At 36.3% G+C, this 24,012-nt stretch overlaps 1 protein-coding gene across 1 annotated transcript in view; it reads right to left on the reverse strand.

Annotated features, from left to right (window-relative positions):
- The window catches only part of LOC5570673, a 42,160-nt gene extending 25,411 nt beyond the window's left edge, over positions 1–16,749 (reverse strand). The window contains 1 exon segment of the mRNA XM_021840091.1: positions 16,419–16,749. The gene's annotated coding sequence lies outside the window, so the exon portion shown is untranslated.
- Between the last annotated feature and the right edge of the window lie 7,263 nt (positions 16,750–24,012).

Genomic DNA, 24,012 nt, shown 5'->3' on the forward strand with positions numbered 1-24,012 from the left:
ACAGTTATTAACTAAAAGCTTACTGTGCCAATGACCATTTTTGCATGCGTATATCGTGTGGCAGGTACGAAGATACTCTTTGCCCTGGGAAGTCGAGAAAATTTCCAACCCGAAAAGATCCTCGACCGGCGGGATTCGAACCCACGACCCTCAGCTTGGTCTTGCTGAATAGCTGCGCGTTTACCGCTACGGCTATCTGGCCCCCCACAGCATGTACTTTGTTTTAATAGAATTAATCGTCAGCTCAGAGGCGAATGACACCAGTTAAAACCTCTATAATAAATAATAATAATAATAATAATAATAATCGTCAGCTGTTTATTGAACAACGGAATGCCCAACCCCCCCCATTGAGAGTATCCCTAAACACGCCCGGGTTGTCCTATGTATACCGAGCCCGGAGTGACGTGCTTCCTGTGCACAATCAACATCTGCAGCAGCAACCAGCAGTACTACACATATATGTGAAATATTTCATCCATGCGCATTTCCATTCGCATTAGGATGGAGAGCTGACTGGCTGGCTGGCTGGATGAAATAAAATGTTATCAGCACACAGTTGTTGCCGTGTCCCCAGGATGCTGCTGCCTGGCTGCCGCACCTCGCACCGTTATGTACCGAAAAAAAGGACACCACCGGAAAGAGTGATGCAATTTTGGAAACTCCCGGAGATGGGGGTTGGAGAATGCAATAAATTTTAAATCAACGACCAAAGGAAGGGCCATGGGACCCCAGGTGGACACAGATGGGTTGGTTGAGGTAATCGAATTCCGAGTGGAATGAAACACAAGGACCACATTCAACACCCCCACCATGAACCGATTGTTCTGCACTCCCAGCGGCTCCAATGAGAGGAACCAACAGCTTTTTAGTTGTTGCTGTTGTTATTGCTATTGATGACGACGATGATTATATGCGGAGACTGAGGTTGGTCGTGATGATGGTGATGACGCCGATGATGATAAGTGTTTGCATATTTAATACATAAAATCCTAGCAGAGTGAGGGTTCCGAAATGCGGCGGTCGGGTCGACCTGGGAGAGATGGAAGAGTCGAAACATTACCTACCCAGGAGGAGATTATGATGAGCAGACTGAAAATATCATTTGTTTGAAGGAAAATTGTATTACAATTTGATTGGTGGTCGCAAAATGTACAAGGTTTGTGAATTAACTTAGTCGTAATATCGGTGAAATGAAAACAATTTTTAATGATTACAGGCTTACAACTTTCGCATAGACTTTTATCCCATTACAATAGCAAATCGCAGAAACCATTGAATGTTTATATTGTGAAACAATTGAAGACGTTTCAGCTCGTGAAGTAGGCATTTTACGTTCCTGAAAGTCCTTGAACAATCTAATTTCCAATGTGAAGAAACATTTCGAAAAATTTTGATATCCGCCGTCCTAATAGTATGACCCTCTGTAAAGACATGTTTTGCTACCTTTGATTTGAATACTTTGAGAGTAGAGTTACATATTTCTCAGAAGCACATAAATGTACTGACGATCCTCCAACTAAACCGTCTCTCAGCTCATCAGAATCCTAGTGTGCTGCGCAAGACGGAGGCTCTCGAAAATTCTAAAAGCGCGCGCTAGGTGATGTGCTCTCGGGGAGACTCGTCTCATGCGCTGCTTGGCGCTGCGGTTCGCCATCGGTATCCAAGTTGTGGAACAACTGCTTAGAACGATGAGCCTCTACAACTATTTTCGCCTCATTATGCAGGTGTCTAGACGGCCTATATAATATGGTCGAAGCCTCACGATTCAAGAGTGACAATTTCGATCCCTGTTGAAAACTTTTGTTATCACTTCAATTATTGCGCTGAATTTTATACAGCACATGTGACGGAGCGCATGAGACCGCAGTGAGATCACAATGTACAGCGCGCCTGTGCGCTTGTAAGCAATGAGGCTGCACCTAAGGCTTTTACAGCATGTGCACAGTAACTCTATTTGAGAGTCCAAAATGTATTGGGGTGCCCAAAACAATTGAAAATAGTGCTTAACAATTGAAATATTTTCGATGTATTTTAGAGCATACATGACCTTTTAGGCATTTTGTTTAGGTATTTTATCCAAATCTTATTCAACCATTATAAAGTTCTAAGGAGACCTTCCTTAGCCGAATGATTAGAGTCCGCGGCTACAAAGCAAAGCCATGCTGAAGGTGTCTGGGTTCGATTCCCGGTCGGTCCAGGATCTTTTCGTAATGGCAATTTCCTTGACTTCCCTGGGCATAGAGTATCATCGTACCTGCCACATGATGTACGAATGCAAAAATGGCAGCTGAGGCAAATAAAGCTCTCAGTTGCCCAAGTAACATTTTTAGTTTTTTTCATTTACTACAAGCTGTTGTTACCACCATATCGTTAAAACTCATTTTAGAACTTATTAGTCTTAATAACCTTAACAAACCTTTGTTAAAACTCCGTTAAGCCCGAAAAAGCCCACACTACAGGAGGTTGTTAAGACTATACCTTAAAACCGTTTCTAAACTTCTTAGTTTTGTATCGTATCAATACATCTACCCTTGTAGTATACTATAAAACATGCACAAGAGCTATTGCATAGCCTTATTGAGCTCATCTAGCGGTATTGAATCTTTTACGATATCCTAATACACGGAATAAAACCAATGTTAAGAGCTTATAATTGAACAAACATCAACCAATAAGTTGTTTTTAAACCATAACCTTTTTTAATATTGAAACCATCATGATGTCTGCCGACTCATAATAATCAATTAAAATAATCATTTTTTGAGTGGCAGAAAATTTCCTTACGACCGCGTGAAATTCCTGCCAATAAAAAATTACTGGTGGAATGACATAAAATTTTTCGATTTACAGCAACGCGCCACAATTACGACATCATAATTGGCTATCTAATATTTGACTCCATTCCATTATCAGAATGATTTCATGCTCATCTCAATCATAACTTGAAATTTCCCACGCATATTGTAATTATCAATCCGAAACGGCAACAATAAAAACGGATTCCATCCAGTTAAATCTTGCTAGTTTTGTCTGGGATGGTTTAAGATCAATTGGTGATAATTCCAAACAATATAATCATTCATAAACGCTTTTGATCTTAAGGACCTGTACGCAGAATCCTCCACTGGCTAAAATATTCCTAAATCAGAATATTTGTTCTGCAATAAGACAAATAGGTTTTTTAGGAGCCTTGACTTAAACTAAATGCATTCAGGAAAGCTAGTGCTGTCAAAAACGTAAACAAATCGGAAGATTCAATTTTGTGATGCAATTCATTTTATTAAATTCGTGTCGTTATGGATCGAATTGTTTTTATTGGAATGAATTGTTGTAATCAAGTCCGTCGTGCTGATACAGAAAACGGTAAGTGATAAATGAAAACTTTTTTCGTGTAGCTCAGCTGTTGTGTGCAGATAGTTGTCCCACTAGAACGGAAGGTTCAGCCAAACATTGAAAAAAAAAGCTGTATACGGTAGTCTGATAATTCAACGAGAGGAATATTTCCCATTTCTATGTTTGCGTTCTGATTAACTCATAATTCACTACATGATTATCATTATCAACATAATGATATTGGTAACCACACGCAGACTGCATTCCAATAACATGCATCAGACAGTTAAGATTTAAGAAGGCTTTAACATGACTTAGTGCAGTCTTAGAAGTTTTATCTATGCCTTTATAAGACAAGCAAGATGAGGTTTTAAGTATAGATTTCAATAGACACTACACAGCTCCTTCAAAATACAATTTATTATCAATAAATGTGGCCAACAAATAAGTTTTAACGGGAGCTCTTATAGATATCTACAAAGCATTTTAAAGTGGGTTTTACCGAAAAGAACGTTTAGCACTAGGCAATGCTTTATGAAATCTGTTAGGAATGAATACATCTCTAATAAAACCTTCATAAATAACATCTAAGATCAAAAAGCACTGAAATTGTTACTTGGGTGATAACTGTGGATGTGTCATAAGAATGCTAGCTGAGAAGCAGGCTCTGTCCCAGTGATGACGTAACGCCAAGAAGAAGAAGAAAGTTTCATTAAGATTGGAACATGTTCCAATCCTCTGGATTTTTTTAATTTTCGTATGGAAAACGAGTTTGAAAACTTCACAGCTCATTTCCTTAATGCCTACTTTTTACAGATGGGACTGACTTGTGATTCACGGCAGTAAAGGAACACAGAAGCCCCCCAATCCCATAAATTGGACAGTATTGTTAGTGCCAATATCATGGTAATAGAGAATTTGAGGTGAAATTTATCTTCTGCCAAGTTGATCACAGGACTGCTGACTTCCACTTGTTGAATGTTTTACAGTGAAACTTCCATGAGTCGATATTGAGGAGACCATCGATTAATAGAAATGTCAAGTCATGGAACAGAAATACTTTGGAAAGCTGTTTCAATGGACCATCATAGTAACCATGGATTAAGGTTTATAGTTTGGTTTCATATATCGAGTCATAGAACATCGACACATAGAGGTTTTACTGTAATTTAGAATTCACTCACCAGGTGTCGAACAGATTCCAACCAAAGTCGCATGTGAGAGCAATACATGAAATAAATTTTCGGCTTATAAATATTCGTTTTGCTTGCATCTAATTCCAAGGATGAGATTGATTGACAAAGTTGATCAACTGAATGAGACCTATTCGCCGGAAAACCGTATTAGTTAGGAAAGCAGTCCCAAGATGGCGCTAGTAGGAAAACCTTTTTTTTTTGCTCATATCCCAGTTCAGTGATGAGATACAAAATGGATGTCTTTGACCGAGTTGTATCGTTGGTTGTTCGACTGTAGTTTCTTGTTGATATTGGATTGGCTTTTCAGTCTTGACAAAATTAAAAACTGTTAGATCTGTTAGAATAAAACCTTATTACTTCGGAAAGCAGTCCCAAGATGGCACTAGTGGACAAACATTTTGTTTGGTCATATCTCCGTCCAGTAATGAGATACAACATTGATGTCTTCTACAAAGTTTACAAATGTTTACAGAAAACACACCAGAGATGGCACTAGCGGGCAAACTTTATATTTGCTTGTCTGAGTTCAGTGATGAGATACAAAGTTGGTGTTCTCGACAAAGTTGAAGAACTAAATGAAACTCATTCGCCTAAAACCTTGTTAGTTCGGAAAAAACTTCCAAGATGGCGTTAATGGGCAAAAATTTTATTCTTATATGGTCGGGGTTCTGCCAAACCGCACCAAGAGCCAATTTTTTCAAAAATGAGTTATTCACACAAGAGGATTCAGATTATCATAACCTTTCCACATTACAAATATCGTATAATTTAAATCGTCCCTCGTTGTGTAAATTCATAATTTTTCTCTTGCGGGATATGTAAAGCTGAAATTGTATCCAACCAGAGCGAACCATAAACCTTAGTATCTCATTGGAGGTAATTGAGTATTCCGAATCAAAACGGCATTTTTTTTCAGATTCTTTCTAAGACATTGCAAAGTGGTCATTCCGGACAACATACAGGATTAACACCAACGGATTTGAGCATGTAATGTAAGCGAACGGCCATGTAAAATAAATTATTGTTTTTGTGGTGCTGATGTGTTTTCATTGAAATTTTGTTCAGCCATACCGCACCAAGTACCGTGAAGGCCCCATACTCTGCGCACTTAAGGCTTTTCAAATTTCAAACAGCTGTAATTAATTGAAAACAAAACACAATACTCTGAAATTTTGGGAGCAAATACTCATTGATCTTGTGTATAAGGAAAAAATATAAAAGCTTCACTAAGTAATAATTTTTATTGCAAATTTTAAATTTTTCTCAAAGGTGTTCCTGTTCCTAACTCTGCGCACTCATTTTTGCAATGCTCCTTATTCTGCGCATTTAGGTTCCTAACTCTGCGCACTCGATAAATTCTTTATAACAGTTGAAGTATTTTACTAAAAGCATTACTAGCATTTAAACTCTGCATCAATCTTCATTTTCTTGCTTTATACGGCTTTACGTCCCCAGTGGAGCGTGGAATGTCTCTAACATAGAAGTTTACAGTGAAGTAAACTTTATCTATAATTCAATCCATGATAATTACTGTTACTGAAGTGCAACTCTCAAAATAATCGAAATCATCATATGATTCCCAAAACATGTAATTAACTTAGTTTTCAAAAATCTAAACCTACATACAAAAAGGGTACAAACTACGTCTTTTTTGCGTTCACCCTTGGCGTGCAGAGGAAAATTAGCTTTGACTGTTTATGTATTTTCACTAGAAAATATAAAAACCAAATTTTCTTTTATTCGGTTCGGATCCGGGTTTGGTATTAAATAATTGTCTCGAATTCGGGTCGGATCCGAATTTTGAATTTTTGGTTTGAAGAAAATAAATAAGAACGTGGTTTTGGTTTGTTTTAAGTCACACCCGAACATTTCTACTAAATACAAAGAATAGTTTGAGCGAAAGGGTATACTAATTCTTGAGCGAGACGTAATTAATGAACGATTCCTGTTACAGATCAATAACAGTACTTTATTGGCGTTTCTATATAGTAAATACGATTAAACCTCGATGTTTCATTACTCGATATTGACTCATGAAACTATACAAAAAATCAAAATTATTTTATTGCATGGTAAGGGAGCATTTAAAAATTACGTCCATTGTTCAGGGGAAAAAGAGTCTACGAAAATGTGACAATGCATGCAATAGGTACTGTAAAATTCGCAACAGAGGATTGTGGAGACGGAGTGTAGAAATCCTTTAAATATGATGGACGTCATTTTTTAATCTTCCCTTACTATGATGATTCCCTCAAACAATTTTCCAAAGTACTTCTATTCCATATCTCGATGGTGTTGACAAGTCGATGGTTCCTTACAATATCGACCTCTGGAGGGTTGATTGTATGTTGAAAATAACGTTTTTTAACTGCTGCGCATAGTAAGGAACATAATTGAAAAATGGTTCCTTACTATGCGCACTTAAGAAGAATACGAAAATGAGAAGAAAATTAGTTGCACTTTACCAGTGATGATTGCTCGATAAATGAACTAGTGCCTACGTACTAAAAATCTGAAATATGTTCTCTTCAATTTGCTTCAAATGACTTAAGTGATGATGTACTCCCTTAGCATTTTTGCTAACGGGCAGTCAATTTGGACGTTTTTCAACATTTTTAAAGCTATTTTATTTTTTATTAAAGTAATAAACGTAAGTTTGTCAAGGAAATTCTTCGCGTACGTTTTTATTACTATTGTAGCAATATATGAATAAACAAATTTAAACAAAAAATTAAGTATTTTACCAGATTTTGGTGGATTTTGGTAAAAGTGCGCAAAGTTAGGAGCTGCGCAGAGTTAGGGGCCCTCACGGTACCATTAATATAAAAATCGTGTTTTTGTATGAACAAAAGGTATCAACACGCATTAAACGCTCGCCTTTGCTTTTTATATAATATGTTGATAGATCCATGCCGGAGCCGTAATGAAATAACAAGACATATAAATTTAATATTGTTCGAATAATTTAGTAGCACTTGGTGCGCTTTAGCTGTTCAGAAAATGACGTTTTCGCTATCAAACCTATTTGATCAGAGTGCGCATAAGTTGTTTCGAGTTTTTCGCTCTCAATTCAACAGTTCGAAATGACCTAGAGGTAGCACGTCAAATCGCCAATCGAAGGACACGAGTTCGAATCCCAATCAATTTTTTTTTTACGTTGTCCCTAACAGGCAGTCATAAAAATTAATCAACTTTCAGCTTATGTGTCTATTTTTAAACAATAGAGCACAAGCAGTTACATGCACAGCGGGAATGATGAATTTCGTGTCATTCCTGGTATCCGCTTCACATAAAGAATCGTGAACTTGTTCAGCCAAAGTGTGCTAAATGCGAATAACTTGGTGCGCTCTGGCAGAACAAATTCATGGTTTTCTTCAATTATTACATTTTTTAACTACATCATTATTGTCTTTTTCGGATCTTTAAGCGCGTGAGGACCTTAATTTAACATAATTTCTATTACAATAGATAATCCCTCTAGAGAAAGACAGATAGAATACGTTTGGGATGCCTTGTACCAATTTATTGTGTACATAGATTCCCCACATTATATTGTGAACCAGTTCTATGGGAAATTACAAATTCTTCCCAATCATAGTAACATAAATATGTGTAACATGCATTTCAACATGCATGGCGATGATACGAACCATTCAGCCAAACCGAACTGAAAACCATTTTCTTCAATTTTTGTTCAGCCAGAGTGAACTAAGTTCCTTTTAATATGAAATCAAATCTAATTACATAGAAAATATATGATGATTTTCTTGAATATTCTTCCTTGACCTATTTATTGTACCCTGTGAGTCATTCAGGAGCGATAAAATTTTGAAAAGAGTCATTCGCGATCTAATTGCATGTGAGTGGACTTTAATGTTAAATATCTCAAAATGATGGTTTTGGTACTTGGTGCGGTTTAGCAGAACCCCGACCATATCATAGTCCAGTGATAAGATACAAAATTGGTGTCATCGACAAATATGTCCTACTAAATGAGATATAATCGTCTGATAACTTATTAATTCTGAAACACTCCCAGGGTGACTCTAGTGGGTAAACATTTTTTCGCTTATATCTCAATTCAGTGATGAAATAAAAATGATCAACTAGTCCCAGCTAGCTACTTGAAATCTTATTGTTAGAATATTACTCCCAAAATTAGCAATCATCTTCTTCTTCTTCTTCTTGGCATTAGGTCCTTACTGGGACAGAGCCTGCTTCTCAGCTTAGTGTTCAATGAGCCTTTCCACAGTTAACTGAGAGCTTTCTTTACCAAAGTTGCCATTTTCGTTTAGTGGAAGTTAGTGCATTCGTTTATCGTGTGGCAGGTACGATGATACTCTATGCCCAGGGAAGTCAAGGAAATTTCCATTACGAAAAGATTCTGGACCGACCGGGATTCGAACCCAGACACCTTCAGCATGGCTTTTTTTTTGTAGTCGCGGACTCAAATTACTCAGCTAAGGAAGGGCCAGCAAAATAATTATGAGCAAATATAGCATTCGCTTATATTTATCTCAATCCAGTGATTAGATACCAAATTGGTAAAATTTTGAAAGAGGGAAAAACCCCTTTGAGTGATTTCTTTTTTGAAATCTTTCTCAAAGAGGCACAAAACCTCTTTATCTTTTCAAGAAACGTTACAAATCAATTGGTGTATTCGACAAAGTTGATCAACTAATTGAGACTTATTCGCCTAAAAATATTAGGTCATGAATGACATTTTATTCTTTGTATCTCAGTTCAAGGATAAGATCTCTATTTGTGCACAACGAGAATGGTAAGCTAATCCCAAGCCACATTCATTAAATCTCTGTGCAACTTCGATTGCTCTGGTCAATTGCAGAGTAACAACTACGAATTGTTCGGTCATCTATGCTCATGTATCTCAGCTCAGGGGTTAGATCTAAAGTTGGTGTCGTCGACAAAGTTGATCAACTAAATGAGACCTATTCGCCTAAAAACTTGTTAGCTAGCAAATCATTCCCAATATGGCGCTAGGGAATTTTTTTTTTTTTTTTTCATCTTTATTAACGTGTTTTTTAACATTATGCTAGTTCAACACGGGAGAAGGTTCAGCAGAAGGCTGAAACTAGGGAAAACTATTTGATTTGCTTTTATCTCAGTCCAATAATTCCATGCTAAGCAGGCGTATTCCACAAAGTTGAACAACTAAATGAGATCTATTCGCCTAGAGTCATATTAGCATGGAAACGCTCTCTGAATGGCACTAGTCGACAAACATTTTGTTCGCCAATATTGATGTCTAGCGATGAAATAAATATGGTGTCTTTGGTAAAGATGATTTACTAAATGAGACCTGATGATAATGAATCTTCGAGCTGTTTAGTAGAATACCTTTAAGTAAATGAAAAACCAAATTTAGTACTATACTATTTAATTCGACTAGAGTTTGTATGCTTTGACAGATTAGCGTATTTCGACCTCAACTGTAAGGGCGACTCGAGTCTAGTACACGATACTCAAGACGGCCTTACAGTTGAAGTCGAAATACGCGTTTTGTCGAAGGATATAAACTCTAGTTGAATTTAATAGTATAGTACAAAATTCGTTGACGCTTATATTAGGCTGCTTGGTAGTTCAATCCGCATGGTTATTAAATTGATTAACTCATCACGCGTGGTGAAGATGGTTAATCACTAAATTCGGTTTTTCATTTACTTAAATGAGACCTTTTCTCTTAAGAACTTATAAGTTGAGAATTGACTGTATGTGTGAAACATCAAGGAAACAAAAATTAGATATTGGTCCATCTTGACCAAAACAACGAATATCTACAATCGATTCGAGCAACAATAGGCTATTTTGAGTGCATGTTACCCTGTTACAATTTTTGTGTGAAGCCATGATACCATTCATGAGTTATCTTGACAGCTAACAAAAAAACACATATTTTCTAGCCGTCGAATGAAGAAGATGGTGATTTGGAGGAAGTGAAGAACGGACACAGGGTGTCCATTCAAAATCAGTTTTACGATTCCCGGATTTTTCCCGGATGCCCAAACAAATTAAAAATGGATGACAAAATGATCCTGCTATTTGATATTTTCGTTTTTTATTTCATAAAAAAATTTTCAACTTAGAGGATTTGATCTAACTTATTTATAACTAATTTTTGATTAAATTTATAAAATACTGTTAGCTTAAAACGAGTTGAACTTCGAAAGAATTTTGGACAAAAATATATAAACTATTTGTTAAAATATCTAAAAGAAATCTTGGAGTTACTTCAACATATTTCTATTCTGTGTTTTTTTTTTAAGTTTACAATATATATTCACAATAGGGCAAAGTTCAACAACTATTTCGTTCCCTTACAAGAATATCTTCGGAATTGTGTATTAAACATGGGGGCTCCTGGAGAAATTCCTCAGTGAAACTTATGGATCCAGGGAGAGATCTTTTTAAAATAAACGATTACTCGCCAGATAAACATTTTATTGTTTTTCTATGAAGCTCTATACAATTTTCGTAATAGATCCGAAAAAGCGTCTTCCAAAACTATCAAAGATTTCGATAAGAATCTCGTCAAAAACTCAAAAAAATCCGCTTGAGAATACCTAAAGAACGGAGATCTTATTAAAAATTTGCCATGAATCTATCAAGCATCTCACCAAGAACGTTGTCAGAAATCCTTAAGTACCCTTCTCAAAATGTTGATGTTCTATAAAATCTCATTTGAAATTGTTCAATATCTTGCCGTAATAAATAAAAGAACAAATCGGCCGAAAATACGTAGAAGTCCCCTGTGTAGAAAATTTTGACATTTGATTTGACTTTAAAAATATTCGTTTTCAAACTATGAATTTTAGGCAAATATTATATATGAGATTTTTTGTTCCTCATTAAACATATTTATGAAATTCAACAAAATTATCTGATTCCTTAAAAAGAAAGTATTTGTCAAAATAAAAATAATCATCTAGTATTTAGTTTTGATTCTGAGAGATTTTTTTTAGTTTTATGCAAAAGCATCTGCTCTGTGCATCTAAATTTAAACCATAGTTCCACAAAACGGCAATGTTTAATATAGCTTATCCATTCTCTTCTAAGAATACCTTCAAATATAGCCTTTGACTAGTCCATAAAGGTTTTTTTTTAACAGGTGAAACTCTCGTTGGTTGGAAGGTAAGAACTTTAAGACAGAAACGATTTCCCGTTAAAAACTTTGGATTGCTTACCTTCTAAAAAAATGCCATAGCAAACCAGCATTTTTCCAGAAATTCTATTTTTGTCAAGGACTGAACAAAAATTTGATCAAGAATACGTATATACCTTGCCATTTATTTATTCATCAAATAACTCGCTATGAATTCATTAAGAATCTAACAAAAAATTTGCTAAGAATGACAGAATGGACTCGCTTTTAATCTACAGAAATCCAAACCAAATCTCGCCAGAGACCTTATAAGGACTTCGAGCAAGAACAAGTCTAGTTAGTGATCCAAACAACGATTGTTCAAGTTCAATGCCAAGAATAGGATCCCCTATCTCTAGAAACCTGCCAAGCAGAAATTTTTAATGAACCTTTACAGATCTTTATTGAGAAACCTTTTAGATCACTCAAGAAATATTCCAAATAAAATCTTGGCTTTGCTTTAATCAACTGCTAAAATTTACTAGGAATTTGCTGAAAACTCATCCAAGGATCTTTTAAAGAATTTACTAAAATCTTATTAGTAATTCACTACTTACTTTTACAGGTTTTATTTTTTCAAAGAACTTCACATAACTGGTCAATTAGCGCTTCGATTCACGTTAGGATTCCTGCAAAAATCTCCCTCTAAGTACCATTCTAAGTTTACAGTGTTCCACAAGAAATCGGTAAAAATCGAAGGAAACTATTGATCCCGCCACGATTTTGCTAAAAACTTGTAACAGTTAATCATCTTCTTCTTCTTTCTGGCGTTACGTCCCAACTGGGACAAAGCCTGCTTCTCAGCTCAGTGATCTTATGAGCACTTCCACAGTTATTAACTGAGAGCTTTCTTTGCCAATTGACCATTTTTGCATTTGTATATCGTGTGGCAGGTACGATGATACTCCATGCCCTGGGAGTCGAGAAAGTTTCCAACCCGAAAAGATCCTCGACTGGTGGGATTCGAACCCACGACCATCAGCTTGGTCTTGCTGAATAGCTGCGCGTTTACCGCTACGGCTATCTGGGCCCCTGTTAATCATCTCTCTAGCAACTCATTAAAAGCTATGGTCAGTGATCAGGCAGTCGTGCATCCTCGGACTAAATTTTCTAGTTCCACCTATAGTCCTTTTTCCCGGTGTGTTCCACAATTTCCCGGGTATTTACCGTATTTTTCCCGGTCATTTGAAAATCCTGGGTTTTTCCCGCTTTTCCCGGATTTCCCGAATGGATGGACACCCTGCGAACAGAACGATAAATATGCATTACGGCAATTCCAATGTGATAGATGTGTAATGTTGATTTCAGGTATTCAAGAACTAGCTAGCAGTAGCATTACGTCTGTAAAACATTTACAGGTCGGACTCGATTATCCGGCGACTCGATTATGCGGGATTCGATTATCCGGAATTTTAGGCTCGATTATTCGGAATGTTTTTTAATATTCTTGTTTTTTAGTTTTTATGCATAAATTAGAGATAATTTAGAATTGTGATACACAATATACAATATGAATGGTATCAATGTTAAACGTAGGTAATAAAAGGGAGATTTGAAGAAGGTTTTGTTTGTGTATGCTGGAAAACAAAACTCTTCTCAAGACCCCTATACTGCCGTGAATCGCAAGTCAGTTCCATCAGCATTTTCGTCGAAATTGAGTTTAGTTTAGTTTTCAACATATCTTCAAATGCTCTTTCAACTGCCCTAATGAGATAATACGATTTGTTTGAAAGAAGTAGGAAAAACAGCAAGTCAAATTGTTCCATAATGAAAAGTAATCGCAAATCAGTCCCACTACAGATTTCTGCACCGTGTAACACAAAAATCAACCGTGTTTTGATCATCTTTTTATTTTTCTCAGAAAGGTATCGTAGTGAAAAGCTAATTGTGAAAGTTTCTTTCGTATGGAAAACGAGTTTGGAAACGCACACCCCATTTTATCAATGCCTACTTTTTACAGATGGGACTGACTTGCGATTCACGGCAGTATAGTTCCTAGAAATAATTGCTGGCTACGCCACTGCATCATATAAATAAAACAACGGAAAAAGATAATATTTAAGTTCTTTTATCGCCGATTTTAATTTTACTTTTAGTGATTCGATTATCCGGAGTGAAAAAAAATCGGTATTCTCCGGATAATCGAGTCCGACCTGTAATAGTGTCTCACTCTAACAATTATCATCAAAACTTTGTGGAAGCAAATCTCGTGTTTTAGTGAACCGATGAAGCTGAAAATTTATTGGGTTGTGCACTACTTATACAGAATCATAGTGATATATTTCTCGCATCGATATATGGAGTGGTTCTTGGGATTTGCTTCTTCAAATGGATAGGGTGATTATTATGACGTCCCGTGCGGCCTTAAATATATATTTGGAACGCTGTCAAATTACAGACACTTCGTATAGTAGTAGTCTGCAAGGTAACTAATTTATGAACTTTGCCTTATTATTATTTTTTTAGGAAACGTCATAAATTACGTCACGCGAAATGTGACCCTATTCATCTCTCCCTTCCCCCTATAACACACTTTTTGAATGCACTTCAATTTTTATATGGGTCGTCACGTTTCACTAAAACCACCTCCATTTTCCTGAGTACATGACGTAATTTACAGTTGTGTTCAGAATAATAGTAGTGAAAGCCGATTTTCATACAAAATGCTAAACGTTGGCATGCTGAAACTTTGTTTCCATATGAGCAATCGGCATGAAATTTTGGCAGTGAACTACAAATATACTCAATTTCATTAGCACAAGATTTGACCATTTTCACACTTTTGGCTAAAAAGTTAAGCACCAGGTGAAATCGCTCAAAATAATAGTAGTTTTAATAATTTAAATGTCTGCTGTATTTTGAGTTTTTGAATTTTTCTTTATTGATCGTTTCAACCATTTCCACCCAAGCTATGAATGTATAAATAAGCCAATTTTTTACAAAATTGTTGCTGAACAAAAATTTACAAAAGAAAAACTACTATTATTTTGAGCGATTTCACCTAGTGCTTAACTTTTTAGCCGGTAGTGTAAACAATTTCAAATCTTGTGATATTGAAATTGAGTATATTTGTAATTCACTGTCAAAATTTCATGTCGATTGCTTTTATGGAAACAAAGTTACAGCATGCCAAAGTTGAGCATCTTGTATGAAAATCGGCTTTCACTACGTTTTTTTTTTTTTTTTTTTTTTTTTTTTTTTTTTTTTTTTTTATTAGTATCATTTCAAACATTACATTCATTATTTCTTATATCTAGGTGTTCTGTGTTATTAGACAACACTATCATCCTAATTTGGTAAAACAAATCTAATCGGCTTTCACTACTATTATTCTGAACACAACTGTATGTACGACGTGCGTTTTTTTTTTAAATTCTCAACATTGTAATGGGTCGACTAGCATGAAAATATAAAATAACTAGAAATCGACGACATACTTTCAATTATTTTATTTTTTTGGATCCCCGCCATAGACGTATATATTTTTAGATGAATTAAGATTTAATTTATGGGAATAAAATTATCAATAACAAATCTAAATTTCAATGTTGAGATACATTGGGCGTTAATGGGTTCGTTAAGTCATTGTCAATATTATCTGGTAATAAAACTTGTTCGAAAATTCAATCACTTTAGTTTCAAACAAAGCCATAATTATTATTGCCTTATTCAAATGATTTAATTCCGTATCCAAAGCATGTATTTATAAGTAATCATGTAAAAACTGTATCTTCGGTTGAGCTATGAGGGCATACTCAATTTTATCTAAACGAAATGAGGAACATCGTCCCGAACCGTAGCAAAACTGCATAGGTACAGAAGCTGCGGAACGCAGAAAATAAAAGAACAAAAAAAGCCAGCGAAATAAAGCTAGCAATTTCTGCTGCACAACTACTAAGCCGCAGACAGAAAAGTATGGGGAATAATACTAAACAAATAAAGGTGAAACATTGAATGAATGTGCACATATAATGCAAACCAAGCAGGGAATGATTTGCTCCGCTCGAGAGACTTTCTCTCGGTACCTATAACCACTGAAGTGCTTGGAGCTGCACAAGAACACTAACGAAATGATATCAGAAAAATCAATTATATTTAATTCTGCGTTTGTTTAAAGAAACAAGTCTGACTTAGGAATGAATGATTCTTATCTAAAATGCAGAATCATTTGATGGTCACAAAACAAACATTGCGTAAAGGACCATCCTCATCGATGGAAGTTCCATTTCTAAGCATTGTCCGCCCCGGGGAATGAAAGAACTCATTCTGAGTGAGCAAAATCTAAATTAAATATTCAACACTCAGCATTCAACAAAGTGAATGAATATTGATTCTTTTCGGTTGTCTTTCCGGAAAAAAAGTATCATGGCTCTTTCTGAACTTAAGTCCTAATAGTCTCCCGGCGGAAGCAGCAGGAGTGTGTCCTGGCGGTGGAGAGAGGTACCCCAGCAGAAAATCGAGCCAACTCCCCATTTTGGTGGCATTCAGGGGGCGCAAAAGTTGCCATCTTGCCATTCATCGAGCCGCCATCAGTTTGAAAAGGGATTCTCGATTCCCGGAAAGTGCCGATATCAGCAAATTTCCTCCGTTAACTAAACCGGGCTCATTTGCCCCACCAAAAGTAGCATTTTTTCCGCAGAACACTCAATAATATCCGCAATCGACCGTGAATGAGAAGCAACGAAAAAAAAAACTACAAGCAAGATATCAAAAATCGATGCTTTTACCTTAAAATGGCCCAGCTCCGGGTCGGAAAACTTTTCGATTCTATCCAAAACTTCACTAGCACACTTTTCCGCACGTTTTTCACTGCTCAGAACATGATTATGCACCGAATTCACACCGTTTTTCACACTTTTCAGGTCCAAATTTTCAGGCAGCCATTAAAAAGAACGGCGCGTTGAGTCTTTTTTTTTATTCTGCTTTTGCCTCTGAGCTGGCTGCCTGCTTCTTCCTTCTTTCTTGCTCTTCTCCGGGAGGGGGCGCCGCACACTTTGATTCAACGAGAGCACAAAAACAGTCAGCCGAGCCGAACGCGAAGAACACACTGAACTTGTGTTGAAAACTTCACTCGCTTTGACCGAATGAAGCAGCGAAGCAGGCCGCGTTTGTTGTTGTTGTTGATGTTTTTGCTGCGCTTTTTAGCTTCACGCTAAGACGGAAGTACCCATTAATGGGTAAAATAATACCCATTTCCAAGAAAAGTGGTTTAACTCATTAAAAGAGTAAAGTCGATTTACTCATTAAAGAGTATTCGCCTTGAACTTCAAATAATGGGTATTTTTCACTCTTGGTCTTCACAATGAACATGGGTAATAAAACCTCATTTTGTAAAGGAATATTGCCGTAGATTGAGGTTAGGGATCCAGAGAAAAAAGTTACGAATATATATTGAAATACCATTAAAAAACTTCGTAAATGTAACGCACTGTATTTACCATTCATATTAATTATTTTATTCTACAATGTTTTGAAATTTTTACATTCGTTTATCATTGCGATCATCCTTGGAGCCGGCCCAAACCGATTGGGTGAATTGGAACGGATGTCAAAGTGTCTGCAAAAAAAGAGAAATTTGCAAAAATCTTCATTTTTGAGGTCATTCCAGATAATCGCCGAAATTACTTACGTGTCTGAAAAGCATCGTACGAAACTGGTCAGTTGATTTGGTTGAAATATCGCGTCATTTACACTTTGAACAATTTATTTTTCATTAAGTCCGGGTGGCAACGAAATGAAATCGTACAATGGCGGTTTTGATGATACTAAACTAGCATGTGTACAATTTACCCATTATTTTCACAAGAGGAGATACTTCGAAATGGGGCTAAAGTACCCTTTTTTATGACATTGGAAAATACCCTTTTTCTGACATTCCCATACTGATTATAAAAATGGGTACATGGTACTCATTTAAAGGGTACTTTAAAGTTAGCGTGTTGCGTTCCGATTTTGATGTCGCGCGTTCACCAACACATGCAAACGCCGCAAATCAAAACATTTTTTTTTCTCCGCGAACGGTGACAGTAACTCTAGCGTAACATTTGAAAAGGGCCTATCTGCAAAACGTAAACATTGAGAAATTCTCAATTGAAGATTCTGTACCATATTTATAATTCCTATTTTAAACCCATTCGCATTTTTACTAGTTTCATGCCTGTGTTCGACACACATTAAAGTCTGTTGCGTGGCCCATTATGTTTCTAATCTCAAATAACACAACAACTCGTAAAAATTGTTGAATTCAAACATCATCGGCAGATAGGCCCTTTTATGAATCTTCAAACCAGTTAGGCCCTTTGATTGAACATGGTTTCAGTTAGGCCCTTTTATAATTTGCTAATTTTATTGATTTTTGAATTGGTTTGCATAAATGTTGAACAAAATTTAGCGATTATGTGAAAAAAACACTATATAATAGCTAAATATTGGAAATTTTCGGTTGAACATTCAGTACCATATTGATTATTCCTATTTCAAACCCATTCGCTTTTTACTAGTTTCATACTTGGGGAAGATCCAAAAATGACGTCCATTTTCGGGATTTCTAGAACCCTTCTAGCGTGACAGAGGACGCTTTTTCTAATACCCAATCCATGCACTGTCACATTTTCGTACATCCCCCCATTGGAGGAGGCCCCAATTAATGGACGTCATTTTCGGATAACCCCTTGTGTTCGACACTTATAATGGTCTATTACGTGGCTCACGACGATTTAAATTTGAAATAACACAACAACTTGTAAAAATAGTTCAATTCAAACATCATCCGCAGATAGGCCCCTTTTACGAATTTTCTAACCAGTTAGGCCCTTTTTGAATTTGCTAATTTTATTGATTATTGAAGTGATTTGCATAATTCTTCGACAACATTTAATGATTATGTGAGAAAACAACACAATATCATACAAATATATTAAATATTTGAAACTATTCTATACAAAATCAGCAACATATTGATTATTGATATTTCTAACCCATTCACTTTTTTTTACTAGTTTTATACTTGTGTTAGACACTCATTATGGTTTATTACGTGGCCCAAAACGTTAGTAATCTCAAATAGCATAACGACTCGTGAAAATGGTTGCATTCAAATATCATCAGCAGTTAGGCCCTTCAATGAATCTTCAAACCAGTTAGGCCCTTTAAGTTAGGCCCTTCGATTGAACATGGTTTCAGTTAGGCCCTTTTGGAATTTGTTGATTTTATTGCTTATTGAAGTGATTTTCTTAGTTTTCAAATAAAATAAAGCGAGAGAAAAACAATGTAATAGCTAAATGTTGGATATTCTCGGTTGAAGGTTCAGTACCTTATTGATTATATCTATTTCAAACCCATTCATTTTTTTACTTGTTTTATACTTGAGGGCCTTCCTTAGCCGAGCAGTTTAAGTCCGCGGCTACAAAACAAAGCCATTCTGAAGGTATCTGAGTTCCATTCCCGGTCGGTCCAGGTTTTTTCGTAATGGAAATTTCCTTTAATTTCCTGAATATAGAGTACCTTCGTACTTGTCACACGATATACGATTGCGAAAATGGCAACTTGTCAAAAAAAAAGCTCTCAGTTTATAACTGTGGAAGTACTCATTAAACACAAAGCTTAGAAGCAGGCTCTGTCCCAGTGAGGACGTAATGCCAAGAAGAAGTATAAGAAGAATTCTTGCAGGGCTGTTATAAAAACAAACGAATTTTTTTTTTTATGAAAATCGCGAGTTTTAAAACTCGATCCACAACTAGAGACAACAAATAAAAATTATTCAAAATTTTTAATGTAATTGATTTTTTTTTTTCAGGATAAAAAATCAGTTTTTCAACTAACTTCGCATTAAGATTATGATAAAACTAATAAAAAAGAGAATGGGCTTGAAATAGGAATCAATATAGTACTGAATCTTCAATAAAGAATTTGTATTAATCAATGTTGATTTTCTCACATACCTAATCGATTGATTTTGATCTAAAACTTTGAAAATCTATTCAATAATCAATAAAATTAACAAATTCCAAAAGGGCCTAACTGGAACTAAGTTTAATAAAAGGGCCTAACTGGAGGGGCCTAACTGAAACCATGTTCAATCGAAGGGCCTAACTGAAAGGGCCTAACTGGTTTGCAGACTCGTAAAAGGGCCTATCTGCCGATGATGTTTGAATTCAACCATTTTCACGAGTTGTTTTGTTATTTAGGATTTAAAACGTTATGGGCCACCTAGTAGACTATTATGAGTGTCGAACACAAGTATAAAACTAGTAAATAGGAGAAAGGGTTTGAAATATGAATAATCAATATACTGAATCTTCAATAAAGAATTTTCAATATTCAATGTTGATTTTCTCACATAATCGATTGATTTTGTTCTAAAACTTATAACTATATTCAATAATCAATAAAATTAACAAATTACAAAAGGGCCTAACTGGAACAATGTGAAATAAAAGGGCCTAACTGGAGGGGCCTAACTGAAACCATGTTCAATTAAAGGGCCTAATTGAAAGGGCCTAACTGGTTTGAAGACACGTAAAAGGGCCTATCTGCCGATGATGTTTGAATTCAACATTTTTTACTAGTTTTTATGTTATGTTAAATTTAAAACGTTACGTGGCCCAGTAATAGACTATGAGTGTCGAACAAAAGTTTAAAACTATTAGATAGCAATGAGTTTAAAATAGTAACAATCAATATGTTACAGAATCTTCAATCGAGCATTTCTCAATTTTTACGTTATGCTGATAAACCCTTTTCAAATATTTCACTAGGTTCCATTATGTGAGAAAAACACTATCCAGTTTTTTAAAAGCACTAATGGCTGCCGCAAACAGGCTCACTTTCTGGTAGGGATCAGTCGATTTGACGTTTAGCTTGGGTCATTTTATATAGAACGGACCCAAGCCAAACTTCATACCAACTGATCCCTACCAGAAAGTGAGCCTTTTTGCGGCAGCCATTAGCGCTCGTAAAAACCTGGATACCGATGTGGGGTATTTAGAGGTGCGGGTGAACATCAAATTGGTATTTGTGATAACATCAGTTTTGAAGTGGTAGTTGTGCAATGCCAACTTCGGCGAGCCGAAAGTTCACGAAGTAGCCGAAGATGACGTCACGTTGGGAAAGCTGCGAACAAAATTTTTCGCAGCCTTGTCGTCACCATCAGCTGATCGTTTTGTTTACATCTTTTTCGTGACTAATACAAGCAAACACATACTAAGAGCCTGACCTGTTCTATATGACATTGACACTATACAATGGCTAAATATTGAAAAATATGGAGGAAACTTAGAAATGCACGGAAGGGCCAATCTGATTTTAATGGAAATTTTCAGTTAGGCCCTTTTATGGCCAGTTAGGCCCTCTTAGTTTTATCATTTTCAGATAGGCCCTTTTAAATTTGAATAAAATTACCATTAATAATGCATTTTGCATGCCCGTAAGAGTATGTAGGAGTAATTTACGTAAAAAATGATACGAATAATGAATAATCAAGTTTGTTTACATTTTGCAGTTAGGCCCTTTTCAAATGTTACGCTAGAACTGTTTTGTCATAACAAAAATAGGGCTGTTCCGATTTGGTTCGGCATCGTGGTAGGGATAGGACAGTGATAACTTTTACACAGAACCGCAAATTTTAGCCCGGCATCATTGCTCAAGGGGATTTATCACGGAGAAAAATGACATTGAAATTTAAGCTAAGAATTTCTCGCGTTAATCGATTTTCTCTTTGGCTAATAACTTGGCCGGACACCTGTTTTCAACTGTTATTTTTGCCTCAGTAGAAAGTATTCATCATCCTTCATCGTACTGAACCGTAAAATGTTTCGAGAATCGATTGAATTTCTTGAAATAATGCAAAGAGAAATCGATCACTGCAGATACACCTGTATGATACTCAACGCGAGATTTGGTTGTTTCAAATTGTATTATTGTTGAAGAAAAGCTGAAAGTTTTGATAAAGCTAACTTGATCTTCAGTCAACATTAACCTACACGCTGTGAACTAGACTATCGAAATGCATACATTTTGCCTTATGAAAGGTGGAACGGTTATTGCAATACGAACGCTTGTATCATTCTAGCATCAATTCACATAAAGGCGTCGATAGGCGCGTGGAGTTCGCACGGGCCTAACGATCGCAAGGTCCTTGGTGCGATTCCAGGTTGCCACGAGAACATTTGTTGTTTTCATATTTTGGTTTCATAAGGCAAAGCTATGAATTTCAATCCGATTTATTGTGACGAATTTTCTTAAGTGGTTCCTACGTATTTCGTTAGTCCATTTGCCTGAATGTAAGAAACAAAGTTGTTTTAATTAAAAATTTGTTTGTTTTGAGCTAACACGTAACTTGTTTTCAACAAAGGACATTGACATTCGATTACAATATTACAATCATATCCAATTCATTTTATTATAGATCCAGCAGAAATAAGGATAAACTTTTTTTCCTAATCTCCAAGCATTGTGACTTATATTTGAATCACAAACAAACAGACGTCACACTCTCACTGCTGTCCATCGACCAACTCTTTGGGCCCATTCACAAATTTCATAACGCTAGAGGGGGTGGGTGGGTGTCCTAGCGATGTTACGGCCCATACAAAAATTGAATAACATTCATACAAAAAGCGTTACAAGGGGGTTGGTGCCCAAAATGGCCAATTTCAGCGATATGAAATAAATGAATGAACCCTTTAACGTTAGATTCAAATATATGGTAGGTGATCAATCGACAACCCGCAGCGCTTGCGTCGTTTTTGTTCATGTTTGATGTTTACACACTACCGCTACCTGTTGGTCCATCGACCACCTACAGTGTTTTTAGCATTGAGCGTACATCACAGACAAACAGACGTCACACTCTCATTGATGTCCATCGACCACCTTTTTAACGGTCAATTCAAATATATTGTAGGTGGCTAATCCACCATCCGCAGCGCTCGCATCGGTTTTGTTCGTGTTTGACGATAACACACTACCGCCATCTGTTGGCCCATCGACCAAACACAAGGATTTTAGCATTGGGCGTACATGTCTCCGTGACTATGATTTTGATTGAAATTTGTTCTAAGTGGTACGTCTGTTTGTCTGTGCGTACATGTTTTCGCAACTATGATTATGATCGCGATTTGTTTTAGGTGTTACGTCTGTTTCTCTGTGTTTGAATAGTGCGCTGTGTTCATAAACTTCGTAAGAATGCAGCGCCACACTTGAGGCGCGTCGCGAGTCACACTGGCGCGATCCGGTTTGATGGCGGCTCGACAATATATTGTAACATTGATATAGCATACACCATTAACTGAATGGTACACTTTTGCCTGGGCCCGAGCCTGAGAGAGACTTGCGAAAAGGAAAAATATCAACGTCATATGTAGCCCAGATTCCGCTGTCCCGAATCGTAAAATGCAGCCCGTCGTTTTTATAGCTGAAAAAGTGATGCAAACGCAATAGTTTTTTGATGATATGGTCATGTGAGAGCTTGAACGGCTTGCGCAAGATTCATGTTAACACTGAGTGAAATAAGAAAATAATTCAGCAATCACAGAAAAAGAAGACCGTTTTCGCGAGTCTCGTCTCAGGTTCGGCCTATTCGCTATTTTTAATTGTTTTCGATTTGCATTTAGGTCCTAAAATGTTGAATGAATTCTTGTTTTTATTCAATAATACGAAAGAGCATGTTCTTGCAACTACTTTAGCAATTTTTTCAGCTCAAATAACTACTATAACATATTTAAAATTTAATTTTCAAAATGGTTCCAAATATGAACCTTGACACTTTTGATCATATTTGACGTTCAGTTTGTCGACAAAAGTGCCACAGGGCTTTTAGTTTTAACACTGGGGTTGTTCCTATAGTCCATTTTACGAGACGTTTTTGAACAGCTGATCGCTTATTTTATTAATTAAATTTTGACATTAGACGACGTCGTAACGTGTGAAAGTAACAGCAATGGACCAATGCACGAGTTCACTAATTTGACGTTTGGGCGGTGCCGAATTCACTAGTTGCCATGGTCACGTAAATAACACGGCACCGCTAGAACGTCAAATAGTGAACTCGTGCATCGGTCCATATCATCAGTGTTGCCGTTTCGTAAAATAGACTATCTGACATTTCGGAAGGGACACGGAAAACACAGTATACCCAAAATTTGAGTTTAAACCAAGGGGTGTGACTAAATCTCAAATATCATATCCAGCTTTTTACGCTAGCTTGCTATAATATTTCAATCACCCCTTTCTGACATTTATTGCGTACACTATAATTTTTATAGCTCAATCGTAGCATGCCTTGGGAAAATGAAAATTTCTAATGTTGACGTTGTAATGTCA

The sequence above is a fragment of the Aedes aegypti genome, chromosome 2 (genome assembly GCF_002204515.2).
Source record: "Aedes aegypti strain LVP_AGWG chromosome 2, AaegL5.0 Primary Assembly, whole genome shotgun sequence".
Classification (NCBI taxonomy): Eukaryota; Metazoa; Arthropoda; class Insecta; order Diptera; family Culicidae; genus Aedes; species Aedes aegypti.